We start from the raw sequence: 13,174 nt of genomic DNA, 5'->3' as shown, positions 1-13,174 counted from the left end.
TGCCAGCACTATGCAGATGACACACAGTTCCACCTAGCCTGCTCCACATACAACCATACCTCTACCACCAAGATAGCCCAATGCTTGGATGAGGTCAGTTCATGAAGGAAGAACGGCTGACTGAAGCAGAACCTGAGAAGACAGAGGTGATCACCTTCTCAAATGCAGACATCAGAGCTCAATGTCCAGGTTCTGCAACCAGAGGATAGCCTCTGCATCAAGGGAGGCTACACGTTGTAAGCTGCCCTTCAGATGTCAAGGCGGGCACTCTTCCACCACATGAGTTATTGTCTGCAATTCTGCTCCACAGTCAGAGTGGGGAGGAAATCAGGCCAAGCTGGTGCCTAGTTGCAGCAACTCTGGACAAGTCAGAGAGTAGCCTGCTGAGCTTGATCCAGGATCTGCGATGAAATGGACAAGAAGGCAGATGCGGCGACGGACTCAAGAACGTACTTAGAGTGTCAGACTCTTTCCCAGTGATGTTTCCACTCTATAAGAATGTAGTTTTCAGCTCCCTGGCAGTGCTGATCATCCGTGCATCCAAGGGTCAGTAGCACTCTTGTCCAGAAGTGTATGAGCTGCTGTAGCAAAGAGGTGTCGAGAGATCAGCCCCGGTGTCAGACCCTGGTCTGCAGGAGTGAGGTTCCTCTCCTGACTATGAGCAGACCTTTGAGCTGGCGCTACGTGTTGTTTCCTGTCTGAAAATGAGGCATCAGTCAGCTGGAGCTGTAGTAAGTTGATTTCCATCTGTCACAACTCTCCAGGCAGACTTAGCAGTAATGGCATCTTGGTGAAAGTCTGGCAGAGTACGTGTGCTAGAACATACAGATTGGAGGTTCTTGTATATCTCAAGTGCCAATAATAAGGTGAGTGGCCAAATTGGGCTCTGTGGTGACTGCACCCACGAAACACAGAGCAGCATTCAGCTGAAGCCAACACCAGAACCAGGACAGTTGTAGGAAGGACTGGAGGGTCTGATACCCAGGAGGTTCCTGTCTACCTCAGAGCATCAACCTTTTCTGTTTCTTCCCAGAGAATGGTTGGAAAGTTTGGCTTCTATTGGTGCCACTCTATTTTTGATTGATACCTTGGAAATATTATTTTTGTCTGCTTTAGCTATGTTGGTCAGGTGTGTGGTGACACCATTTGGAGAGAAACATTTGCCATGTATCTGGTGGTGTACTGAACTTCTTGAATGTCCATGCTTCCCTGCTAGCTATTGACCTCTCCATTTCTAAGATTGCTCCCCCCTCCCCTCCCCGCAGTGTGCTCTTCAGGGTGCATTCAGGCTCTCAAAGAGGTAGTTGCCTATTTCTGGAACACCAGGTTTTTCATACCGTTTAAGGAGGTATGCCTATTCTTCATACGTGGCATATAGGTATTTTGGTAGCCATGTGGGCTGGGCTTGGAGGTGGCCTTAAAGATTGCTTTGGTAATTTGGTAATTTTGGCACCTGGAGTGTGCTTAGGCTTCTCAGGGTGTGATGTCAATTGATAGCGCTTGGTACATACTGAAATCAATGAAAGAAATATCAGTCGGTAACAGATGGCATGTCTGCAGGGATTGGGTGTCACCAGCCCTACAGCACTGCAGGGAGCCTCTGCATCCTTGTGTCACGGGAGTGAGACTCTGACAACAAGGTGCAGGGAAGGCTCTGGTCCTGGCAGTGCAGAGCAGAGAACCCTGGGCAGGACTGGAAGGGAGAGAAGGATGAGGAGCCCCCTGGTCACAGGAGAGGCCACCCCACTACTGAATGGCTGCTGTGGCAGCACAGGGACTTTGCAGCCCCATTGTCACAGATGTGCTCTCACTCACCAGCTGGAAGGCTTCTGCTCTGCCCCACCAGGCCTGCAGCCTTCCCTGCACCTTGCACCTGCAGGAATCCAGTGACACCAGTGCCATGGCAGTGCAGGGAGCCCTCTGCAGCCCCGCTGTCATGGGAGTGAGTGAGTAGGGCTGTGAGAGCAGAGCTGCAGAGGGCTGCCTGGGCTGTCATGGAGCCAGAAACACCCAATCTGCAGACACAAGCTGTGGAGAAGGCTGTGGTCCTGGCTCAGCTGACCAGAGAGCCCTGGCCAGGACTGCAAGGAAGAGGACAATCTCCTGGGTGTGGGAGAAGGCCACCTTGCTGTTGAATGAGTCCATCCTTAGGCAGGAACAGGGCAGCCTCCCCCTTGCAGTCCTGACTGGGGGTCATTGCTCCATTGGGTCAGTAGTGCAGCCTCCCTGACACCATGCACCCCTGTGTCTTTGGCCCCTTGGTTGTGCAAGGAGCCCCTGCAGCCCCACTGTCAGTGCTGGGAACCTCTTGCAACCCTGCCCCAACCTTAACCTGCCCTCCTTAATTTCCAGAAACTGTCCAAAAATAAAAAAGGTTAAAAATAGACAAGTTCTTAAAAAAGAAGAAAAAAAATAAAAAATTAAAACCCCTTAATTTATATTACTCCAAATTAGAAAAAATAAAAACTGAATTCTGCCAAGTTGAAGTATGCTTGATTATTGAGATGTTTTGCAGGATACAGACTGTATATTGGTCAATGAGCTTAATATAGTTGTCCCATTCTTCCTTTCTTGTAGTCTCAGTCTAGTGGCCACGATAGGTGTGGTAACCCTATTTGGATGCAATTTGGGGCAATGCTGGCTGTAGGGGAAGTTTCCAAGGACCCTACAGGTGCTGGTAAAGGGCAGTCTCCAGCAAGAACAAAGCTCATCTGTCCGGGAGACAGAACTTTCTAGGGGTGGTCCAAGACTGTGGAATGAACTCCCGCAGGAACTAAGGACCATGACAAACCTCATCCGCTTCCACTCCAAGTTCAAGGCGCATTTCTTTGCCTTTTCCTTTTCCTTCTCTAACAAACAAACATGTAGCAATGGGTACATCTATTAAAAAAAATCTTAAAGCTCCTGTCAAAACAAGATACTCCACTGCACATGCTTCTCCCACTGTGGAGAGGATGAGAGAACAAACAACATGTGACAGATTTGCAGTCCTGGTGCTTAATGCACTACAGGAAGATGCTTAGATACTATGGTGATGAGCACAATATGAAAACCTGAATAGAATAGAATAAAGATATTTTCTGTAGTTTCCATGCTGAGAAACTGATATTGATTGGATACGCTAAGCTGTGTGGAATCCCTCCTAGTCCTCTTCTCTTTGGTAGTCACAGCCTGTCCTTCCTCATCTGCCTTCAGTGGTGCTACATGATTCTCTTTCCACTGGCGGTTACAAATTGTCACTCCTTCTGGTTTCCACACTCAGTGGCTCCTTGATCACCAGTTCCTTTCTCTCTTGAATCTGGGATGGTGACGCTTCTCGAATCTGGTTGTTTAGGAACTCCTCTGATTTGTGGGAAATTTTGCAATTTTGTATTTTTTTTCTGTTCCAAAATGGAATGAAAACAGAAAATTTTGAAGTTTCACATGAAATTATTGCTGAGTGAATAACCAATTTTTTTGATTTGCTGGCAATTAAAGAAATTGAATTTTTAAATTTTGTTCATTGAATCGGAAAAGTAAAGCATATTTGATTGAATAATTATGAATTGCTGCCGTGAATTACAATGACTTATCATTGGGCCAGGGAAAGAGAGTGAGAATGACTCGCTAGTCTGATAGTTAGTAGACTCATGTATGATATGGGAGACACAAGTTCAAGTCCCTCCTCCAATGACTATTTAATTAGTTATAAAAATTGGAACGGCTTCAATAGGAGAGACTGAGGAAAAACCCATACCAGAATATTCCATAACACAGTGACTCGGGCATGCTCCTGCAATGTGGAAGACCCAAGTTCAAATCCCCTCTCCACATCAGGCAGAGGGGGGGATTAAGCCTGGGAGAGTACCCTAAGCACTGGGCTAAATGTTATTAGGTAATGTCACAGAGTGCTCTACTCACAGCTGGGTGGCACCTTCTTCTGGGGATTAGCTCTGCCCAGTTCAGCACCCCCTTTCTTCTCTTTCACTGTTGCAGTTCTCCTCCCACCCCCAGAGTCACACTACAGCTGCTTCACGATGTGGCCCTCTGGCCAGGTCGCACTGTGATTCCCCTTCTAGGAGAGTCTTTCCAAGTGTCTCGCCACAAAGCAGTGTCAGGCAGTCCATAGGCCTGGAGCACCCACAGGGAAGAAATAGAGGGTGCTGAGCACCCATGAGAAGCCTCCTTATCAGCTCTCCCCATCCACCCCAGCTCCTCCCACCTACTGGTGGGCACCACAGATCTGTGTCTACCCGCACCTCCCACCACAGCAAAACAGCTGTTTCATGGCATGCAGGAGGCTGAGAGGGATGGGGGAGGAGCTAGAACACAGCGCACTCAAGGAGGGGGCAAAACTGGGTGGGTAGAGGCGGGGCTTTGGGGGTGTGAAAGTAGAATGAATTATATTGTAAAAATAAGAATGGATTAAAGAAATGTTGTATGTACCTTTAAGCAGAAATAAGAAATGTTGAAATACAGGTGCCAGGAAAAGAAACATTAGGCATAAACAATGGTGCTAACGGCGAAACATTAACAGAAGATGGGTAATAGTTAGTAAGGAAATAAGATATGCATGCCTAGCCCAGGTAAACTTATCTGATTCTGCTTCCTTTGTTATCTTGTTAAGTTCTCACCCTTTTATCTGTATAAATAAGATAATGTGAGCACCATGCAAGACACAAACTATCTGGGTGTTATTAGCAGAGCGCTGTGCTAATAAAACAGAGTGGTCTGACAAACTGTGAGTCCTGAGTCTAACTTTGACAGGGGAAAGGATGGAGTGAGGGCAGGGCCTGGGTCAGAGCAGGAGTCAAGTACACCCCAGCACTTTGGAAAGTCAGCACCTGTGAGGCAGTCCTCATACCTGCTACCCTGCAGTGACTCAGGCAGTCTTCCCATCACTGCCCAATACAGTATCACTCAGTGATGGATGGTAGGGGAGCCCAGGCCCACCCTTTACCCTGAGTTCCAGTCCAGGGCCCTGTAGTGAACAATTAAGGACAACATCTACCTTACTGCTCTCACGCCCTGACAGTGTTGCCTGCCTCGTGGCTTTATAGAAGCCCCATGTGTTCCCTCACAGGTGAGCTTTATTCTAAGTAGCATCCTCCACACAGCCTAAATCTTTCCTGTTTGCAGCTTAATTGGCTGATTGGGGCCTACCTTGCTTAATTCAGCTCTCTTAGGGCTGGTATGGGGAGCACACCCCATCACAGAGAAATCATCATCTTCTTCCCTAAGCATTTTGTGAGCCTATGCCTTTACATTTCTGAAAAAGCCTGGAATCGAAACAAAAAATTTTCAGGTTGGGTTGAAATGAAATGTTTCATTCTGACATTATTAAAATATATTAAGTTTTTTGTTTCATCAAAACTATTTGGCAAACTCAACAAGAATTTGCAAATAACTTCAGGTTGAATGAAACTGCATTTCTGGTGAATAAACTGCTGAAAAAAATTGACTCAGTTCTACACAAAATTAAATTCCTATAATAATTTGTTTTGCATCGATCAAGACATTTCATTCCAGTTTCAACCTTTTCAAATTTGCATATTATATTAGATAATATAAAATAAAAAAAATTGAAACAAAAAGTTGCTTTGACCATATTGGAATGTTTATTCAGGTATTTTGCCTAACAAAATTTAGTCAAAATCAACACGCTTCCATTAAATGTTTCATTTTCTACCAGTTGGCATTTTCTTACGGAAAAACATTCTGTTGGAAAATTTCCAGCCAAGTCCAATATTAAACTCTTGCTGCTCAGCTTCACCTGCTCATTAACAGGTAGAGATTGACCACTCAGATTTCAAACACACAGCCTTCACCAAGACACGAACAGACCTGTCTTGCCTGGCCTGTTCAGGGGCCCAAATTGCCAAGCTACATGACTCTCAAAGACAATAAATAAACGAACAAACAACAAGCAGACTAGACCAAATACACAACTCACCAAGTCCCTCTATCTTCAAGCACAGGTTCTCCTGCTGCTACTCCTTCCAAAATTCCACTGTTTGCCTGTCCTGTTCACTTGCTCAGGAGTTTGCTTGGCAGCTGACTTGATTTTAAGCTTCTGTGGAGATGTATCTTACATCTTTGATAGCTAGGCAGTATAGGACTTAGCTGTTGGATTTAAATTCAGAGCAAAGAATGAAATGCATGATTTACCCTTTTTACATTCTGCCATATCATCATTTGTGTGCTCCTTGATTTGGCTTAGACATCCAGGTATAATGGTTGCAAATATATTCAGTGAACCATCTGAGCATGAAAAATCTTCCCCTTTGAAGGCAAAGCATCAAGGTGAAGAATTTAGCAAGCCGTCTGTAAATAAATATGGTTCTTGACCTTGGTTTGGCTGGGACATAAACTATCAAAAGCAGCAAAGCAAATGTTTGATTTGGCCTCATGTAGCATGATGCCATTACCCAATTCATTGTTGTTATGGTTCTAGGCATGAAGAACCCAGTCACACTAGAAAGCACATGAGTGAGATGCTCATTTGATGTTGCTGTCAGTAATGGCAATGTGAGATGACCTACAATCAATGTTATGTGTTTTACTGTACATAAAAATTCATTGCGACTTTTGTACCACTTCATCCATACGCATTTCAGTGATAAGTAATAACCTCAGAAAGAAATGTCTTTAGTGTACCTTTTGGCAGTAACAAAGACAATCATTAAACCAAGCCATCTTAAAGAAGATAGAAATTCTTGCAGCTGTTTCATTTTCTAAGAATGAGTCTTTTCACTATGGATCATTTATATATCCCCACCTAGTATATTCATTCTGTTTCTATATACTGTCACGGCATTTTCATCAGCCTTGCAAGGATAATAAAATAATTTGTGATGGGTACCAATGGAATTATTTCACTTTCACTATAATTTAGCTGCTTGAACCTGTCTACGGTTGCATTGTAATTTATAGCAAATGTCTTATGCAGCATAGCCAACCTGAACTAAAAATAACTGGCACATGTCAAAATGCGGGAACAGTTGTCATGTTATAGCTGTAGTTATGGTTACATACAAATTTCCATTCTAACCTTTTTGTTTCGAGTCTTTCATAACTTTCTAAAGCTTTCAATATTCACAAAGCTATAGTCATCATAATGTACAGGTATAGGGTGGCATCTTTTTAAATAGTTTGTGAGTTGTGCCAAGTTTAGAGAATTTTATGCACTTTCTGCTCTAGGGTATACTTGAAAGCTTTTCAACTAAGTTTCTGAAATATTATGATACTCCTAATGTTATTATGTGGTTCCTATGGGATAGAACAGGGGTTCTCATTGAGAACAGGTGTCGGGGGTTACAACCACCTTGCCTTTCCCATATTGCTAATTGGGAGGGGGGAGCCTGACTAAATCCCAGCTAGATGGGAGGGCGGGTCCAGGTATGGAAAAGGATGAGAACCACTAAGATAAAACTGGCTAGGATCAGTGTTTAGCACTGTGCCGATGCCCATTTTTCTCCCCAACCATACATCCCTTCGTTGACTGATGACAGTGTGCTGATACCATAGTATTTCTAACGTATACGGTTTAGAGCTTTTCAGTTATTCAAAAAAAGAGCTCAGTTTGTGGAATTGACCAAGTAACATTGGGGAATGGAATTAAAGTTTTTACTTTCATGACAAAGTAGATCAGGGGATTTATTTGAAGTCTCACTTCATTACTAAAATACAAAAATATTAGTCAGTAAGGCTGTACCTGTTCTCTCACTGGAACAATCTAAGCAAGAACCATGTTTGCAAATGCATGCATCTGAGGATTGCAAACCCTGCAAGTTAAAAAATTATGAGATAGATGACTTTCCCCAGGCCTCCTCCCCAAAAAAGAGATTTATAAACAATACAGTCTCTTGTATTATTATTATTATAACTCTTTGGGGAAATGGCCCCTTTCTTCACCCTTTGTGTGTGCCTATTTCAGATTTAAAAAATTAACTGAACATTTATACATAATGCACTCAAAAAAACTGCAGGAAGTTCACTGCTCACAGATGAGAGAGATGCTCATGCTAGCATTCTCACCTGATCCTGAGCACGATTGACAGCTCCTTCTCTTGACTACTGGTCAGTTGCTTTGCAGGCTCTCAAAGCTATTGTTTCTGGCTGGTTAAAGATTTGCATTGCTGCATTGAGTCCCACTTAATTTATATTTTCAAAGTTATCTTTATAACCATCTGGGCTAGAAATGAAAGGTTAGATTCTCCAGCACAATTCTACCCCAATGGGTGGATTCTGTGGAAAATTGCTTGGTCACAAATTAGGGAACAAACCCCGCCCTGGCTATATATAGTTAACCAGTATATAAGTATTTTTTAAATTAATTTGTAAACCTAAAGAACCAGATCCTGGCTTTGATTAAGGCTCTGATTCAGCAAAACATTTGAGCAATACTTAATTTTAAGTCTCGTGGGGAATATTGCAGTTGAGTGCAATTTAAAGCAGCCCTGAGGCTGCTATAACCTGTGTCAGGGTTTGATCCAGGCCCTGGCTGGCCCAAGGATTGGGCAGCAGAGAGAAGATATAAAGCCATCTTTGGCTCCATGCTCAGAAGAACTGAGCACTGTTCTAGTGTAGCTAAAGTTCAAACCTAAAGGTGCCTTGTGTTATCATTTGCACAGTGAGTGTGAAAAAACATAACCCCGTGCAAGAGAGGATTTGCTGATTTGGATGTACTGTATTTTCAGGGCCGCCCAGAGGATTCCGGGGACCCCGGGTCTTCGGCGGCGGGGGGGCCCTTCCGTTCCGGGACCCGCCGCCGAAGTGCCCCGAAGACCCGCGGCGGGGGCCCCCTGCCGCCGAATTACCGCCGAAGCAGGACCTGCCGCCGAAGTGCAGCCCAGTCTTCGGCAGTAATTCGGCGGCGGGGGGCCCCCACCGCGGGTCTTCGGGGCACTTCAGCGGCGGGTCCCGGAACGGAAGGGCCCCCCGCCGCCGAATTACCGCCGAAGACCGAGCTGCGCTTCGGCGGCGGCCCCCGCCCCCAACCTCTTACCCCCGGCTCCCTCCTCACCCGGAGTCTCAGCGCCTCGCCGGAACAGCCGCAGCGTGTGGCCGGCGGGGCCTGAGCTCCGTCCCGCTCAGAGCCGCGTGGGGAGGGGGCGGGGCTGGGAGCTCCACGCGGAGCGGAGGGAGCCGAGCTCAGCCCGGTGCTCCCAGCCCCGCCCCCTGACCACGCGGCTCGAAGCGGGGCGGGGCTCAGGGGCTCCGGCGGAGACTCGGCGTTTGATGCGCTGAGGCTCCAGGAGAGGGGCGGAGGCGGGAGCCCCCGCTGTTCTCTTGGGGGCCCCTGCGGAGCCCGGGGCCCGGGGCAAATTGCCCCCTTTGCCCCCCCCCTCTGGGCGGCCCTGTGTATTTTACACCCACTTTGCATTCAGCCCAGGTGTAAATGGCTACACAGGCACAAATCAGTGAAGAATCAGCCACTCTGTATGTAGCTCTCTAACAAATTACAGCAATTTTACTTTCTGTGACTAAAAAACCTGTAACTTTTCACTACATTTCTTTTCAGAAGTATGTTGCAAGGCTACAAAATGAAAATTATTCCATACACTAACATTAGTGTTGCATTTATTTGTTTTATCATTAGTTGGCACTGTGTAAAATACAAATGGTCTTTTTATTCATTTTAGTATTGCTTTGTAGGGAAAAATAATGCACATATGCTAAAGATTTAAGGTCTGATTCTCCTCTAACCTACACGTTAGATCAGGTGTAAATTTGGAGTAAATCAGGTAAAGGCAGAGAAGCTAGCCTAGTGTAACAGAGAGGCGAATCAGGCCAAGAATACTAACTATTTGCATTGAATCATGATATACAGTATTTTGTTCTTGTGAGAAAAACTATTCAGTTAGCAGCTATATGCTTCTTGAGAAAAGCATGTCATCCACAAATGCAATGTGTAAGGCTCAAATCAATTAAAAATATTTCTCACCTTTTATGCAAACTAGTTCTGGCTCTGGCTCAGCAACAAATTATAGAAGTACTCATAAAAAACCAATAATATTTTCTGTATTTTAGTGTGTGCTTTGGTGAATAAACAAAACATGAAAAAAAACAAAACAAAATCCCCACTGTAATCCACAAATTAGTGGAGGATAGGTGCTCCTTCACCCAGCTTGGCTATGGGGCGTGATCGTGATACTTAAATAGTCATTGGGACAGAGAGAGAACCTGAGAGAATGACTAGAGCCTTGTAGAGCACCTGCATGGAAGATGGGAGACTTAGGGTCCAGTCACCCAATTCCAATGACTATTTAATTATTTATCCAAAGTGGAACAGCTTTAGCAGGAGAAACTGAAGGTAACCCACATTCAGATATCCCATGGTCCAGAGGTTAGGGCACTGTCCTGAAAGGTAGGAGACAAGGTTAAATCCTTTCTCCCCACCGGGCAAAGAGGGGAATTGAACCTGGATCTCCCCCATACTGGATGAGTGGTCTAACTACTGGCATAAAAATAATAAGGGAACTACTATCTCCTCCTGTGTTTTTTCAAAGAAACAGCTTAGGTACCTGAGCTGCCTGACTCCAGGAGCAGGGTTCTCAGCTGTGGATGGCAGAGATAGGAACCTCCCTTCAGCTGGGTTAGGTGCCTAATTCTGTGGAAAGGGCAGAGCTCAGAACCCACCCCTGTCATCTGTATCTCCCATTAGCTAGCCTGGGGGGCTCGCTGCCTAGCATGTTGCCTTTTGTGGATAGCATTCTTAAGTGTTTCTGGTTGTGTCATTCCACATTTTCAGTTTTCAATGTGATACAGATTTTTATGTTGACAGTGCATAACTGTATTATAAAAGATGTAAGGAGAAGCTGGAGGCTTTGGTATCAGGGTGAGAGAAGCTGGGGTTTTTGGCATCTAAGAAGGTATGGGAGGCAGTTTGGGATTAGCACATTAACTACATGTTTCTGGTGAAATGATCAGCAGAGAAGTAGGTAACAATGTTAACACTGAAACAGTCATTTTCAGGTTTTAGAGTTAATGCTACATTGCGATGAATGGGGAAGTTCACACTTCTCAGATCTATCATTTCATGCCACCTAAAGACTCAGGAAAATAATGCTGATTGCTTTATATGCAGGTCATATTTTTCTTTGCAACTCTGAGAGCTAGAAGCATAATTTTTAAAAAAAGTTTAGATTTTGGAGCAAAGGGTGTATTCTGCAGCAAAGACCATGGCTGCTGAAGCATGGATTACTCAGGCCCTGCTAATTTGCCTCAGTTGCCTTTCTTCAGACCCAGACCATCTTAAGAGAGAACTCCCAAGAAATCACTATTCAGAAGTACTTGAGAACGGGGGAAAGCCCAGGAGAAAAACTAGGTTTTCCCCCCCTTCTTCTGTTACAGCTTCCACTTCTAGGGCTGATCCACAACAAGCTCATCCAGATAAATAAATTTCTAATGTATATTCCAGACTTCCTCTTTCTGTTTGTCTTTTCTCCTTGTTGTTTGTCTTCCAATACATAGAGTATAGAGTGGTGTTTGGATTGAGATACGGTATACATGCCCTATGATTGCGGGCACAGGAAGGGGTTAATGGACTTCATTAGACTAGCATCATCCTGCAGACACTGCAGCTCCTAGGCAGAATGCCCTGCAGCTGTGGACACCTAGGAATAAGAAATAAAAGGAGGAGGCAGGGCTAAGTAAAACCTTTTTGTTGTTGCTGCTGCTGCTGTAGGAGGGACAGACTGAGTGGCTCTGGAAGAGGTTTCAGGCTGTTAAACCCTAAAGTTTTAAAGGTCAGTAGCAGTAGCCTGTAGGCCAGTAGTTCCTGGGTAAACTGTCACTGGGGAAAGGGTCTACATGGATTTAAATAGCTCCTAGATAAAAAAGGAGCCTTTCTTTTTTTGCCTTGGAGTAGAGGCAGCCTCATTAATTTGGGATGTGCTTACAAACTAATTTTTTAGGTATCTGATTCTGGCCACTGTTGGCACATAACGAGGAGCAGAGCTGGGGCAGGGAGAACTCTCGAGCACTGCTCAGTCTGAATGGACTCATTTTATATGAAAAGCCTGGACCTTGGAAAGCAAGGGGCCTTAGTCACTAGGGAGCTTTGCATGCATTCTGGTGAATTGTAATGGAGCACACTAAGTGCCATAATGAGGACCCTGTAAAGTAAATAATTAGAATTGTTTCCCTTTTAGAGATGGGGAAATTAAGGCAGAGAGGTTACTTGGTGAGTGGCCCAAGGCCATAGAGGGAGTTATTGTCAGAGCTGGGTTTGGAGTGTTGTGGTAAAACTTTCAAAAGCACCTAAGTGACTCAGCCAGGCTTCATTGTCCAAAGTTGCTTAAATGATTTAAATGCTTAGGCTCCTGAGTCACTTAGGCACCTTTGAAAAGGCTGCCTTTAGTCTCTAGTCTAGACTGTGTCTTGCAGTGCTGAACCACACAGATTGTGGCAAGAGGCCTCAAAGGTACCTTAGCAAAGGAGGTTGTGTTAGTTCTAGTGCAGGGGTCGGCAACCTTTCAGCAGTGGTGTGCCGAGTCTTCATGTATACACTCTAATTTAAGGCTTCGCGTGCCGGTAATACATTTTAACGTTTTTTAGAAGGTCTCTCTATATGTCTATAGTATATAAACAAACTACTGTTATATGTCAAGTAAACAAGGTTTTCAAAATGTTTCAGAAGCTTTATTTAAAATTAAATTAAAATGCAGATCTTATTAGTTTAGTGTGATCCTTGCCCTTGCTTTTCCTTGCTGCGTTTTCCAATGTCTGGTGGGATGTATTTGGATACTTTAAGCTGCACACGGGCTTCTGAGTGATCAGTTGTTAACTGGCCGGAACCCCAGATCGGCAGCTGAGGTGAGTGGAGCTGGCGGCTGGTAGGGCTGAGCAGGGCCAGAGGCCCGGACCCTGTCTGGCAGGAGGCCTGCGCTGGAACTCCAACCAGAAGCAAGGTGAGTGGAGCTGTGGTGGGGACCCCGGCTGGCAAGGACCCAGCAGCCGGAACCCCAGAGCGACGGCGGGCTGAGCGGGTCAGCCCGCCCAGCTCTGGGGTTTCGGTGGTGGGCTGAGCGTCTCCGTCCACCCGTGCTCTGGGGATTCAGCCGCCGGCTCCTGCCAGCCGGGGGTCTCAGCCCACTGCCAACCTGGGGTTTCTTCCCCCAGGCCAGTAGCGGGTGCTGAGTGGGACCAGCAGCAGGACCCTGGCTGGCAAGGGGCCAGCAGTGGGAACCCC

At 45.5% G+C, this 13,174-nt stretch overlaps 1 protein-coding gene across 6 annotated transcripts in view; it reads left to right on the top strand.

Annotated features, from left to right (window-relative positions):
• The window catches only part of PDE8B (phosphodiesterase 8B), a 165,020-nt gene that overhangs the window by 53,149 nt on the left and 98,697 nt on the right, over positions 1 to 13,174 (top strand). Inside the window, exon 1 of one of the 6 annotated variants that reach the window (XM_039542835.1) lies at positions 10,228 to 10,294. The exons of 3 other annotated variants lie outside the window; for them this stretch is intronic. The gene's annotated coding sequence lies outside the window, so the exon portion shown is untranslated. Of the gene's footprint in view, positions 1 to 10,227; positions 10,295 to 11,664; positions 11,730 to 13,174 lie in introns of those variants that run through there. 2 more of the 6 variants (XM_039542832.1, XM_039542834.1) reach the window with 2 other exon arrangements.

This window comes from Mauremys reevesii, linkage group 6, assembly GCF_016161935.1.
Source record: "Mauremys reevesii isolate NIE-2019 linkage group 6, ASM1616193v1, whole genome shotgun sequence".
NCBI lineage: Eukaryota > Metazoa > Chordata > Testudines > Geoemydidae > Mauremys > Mauremys reevesii.
The sequence above is the reverse complement of the archived record's forward strand: the minus strand, read 5'-3'. Positions and strand labels throughout refer to the sequence as shown.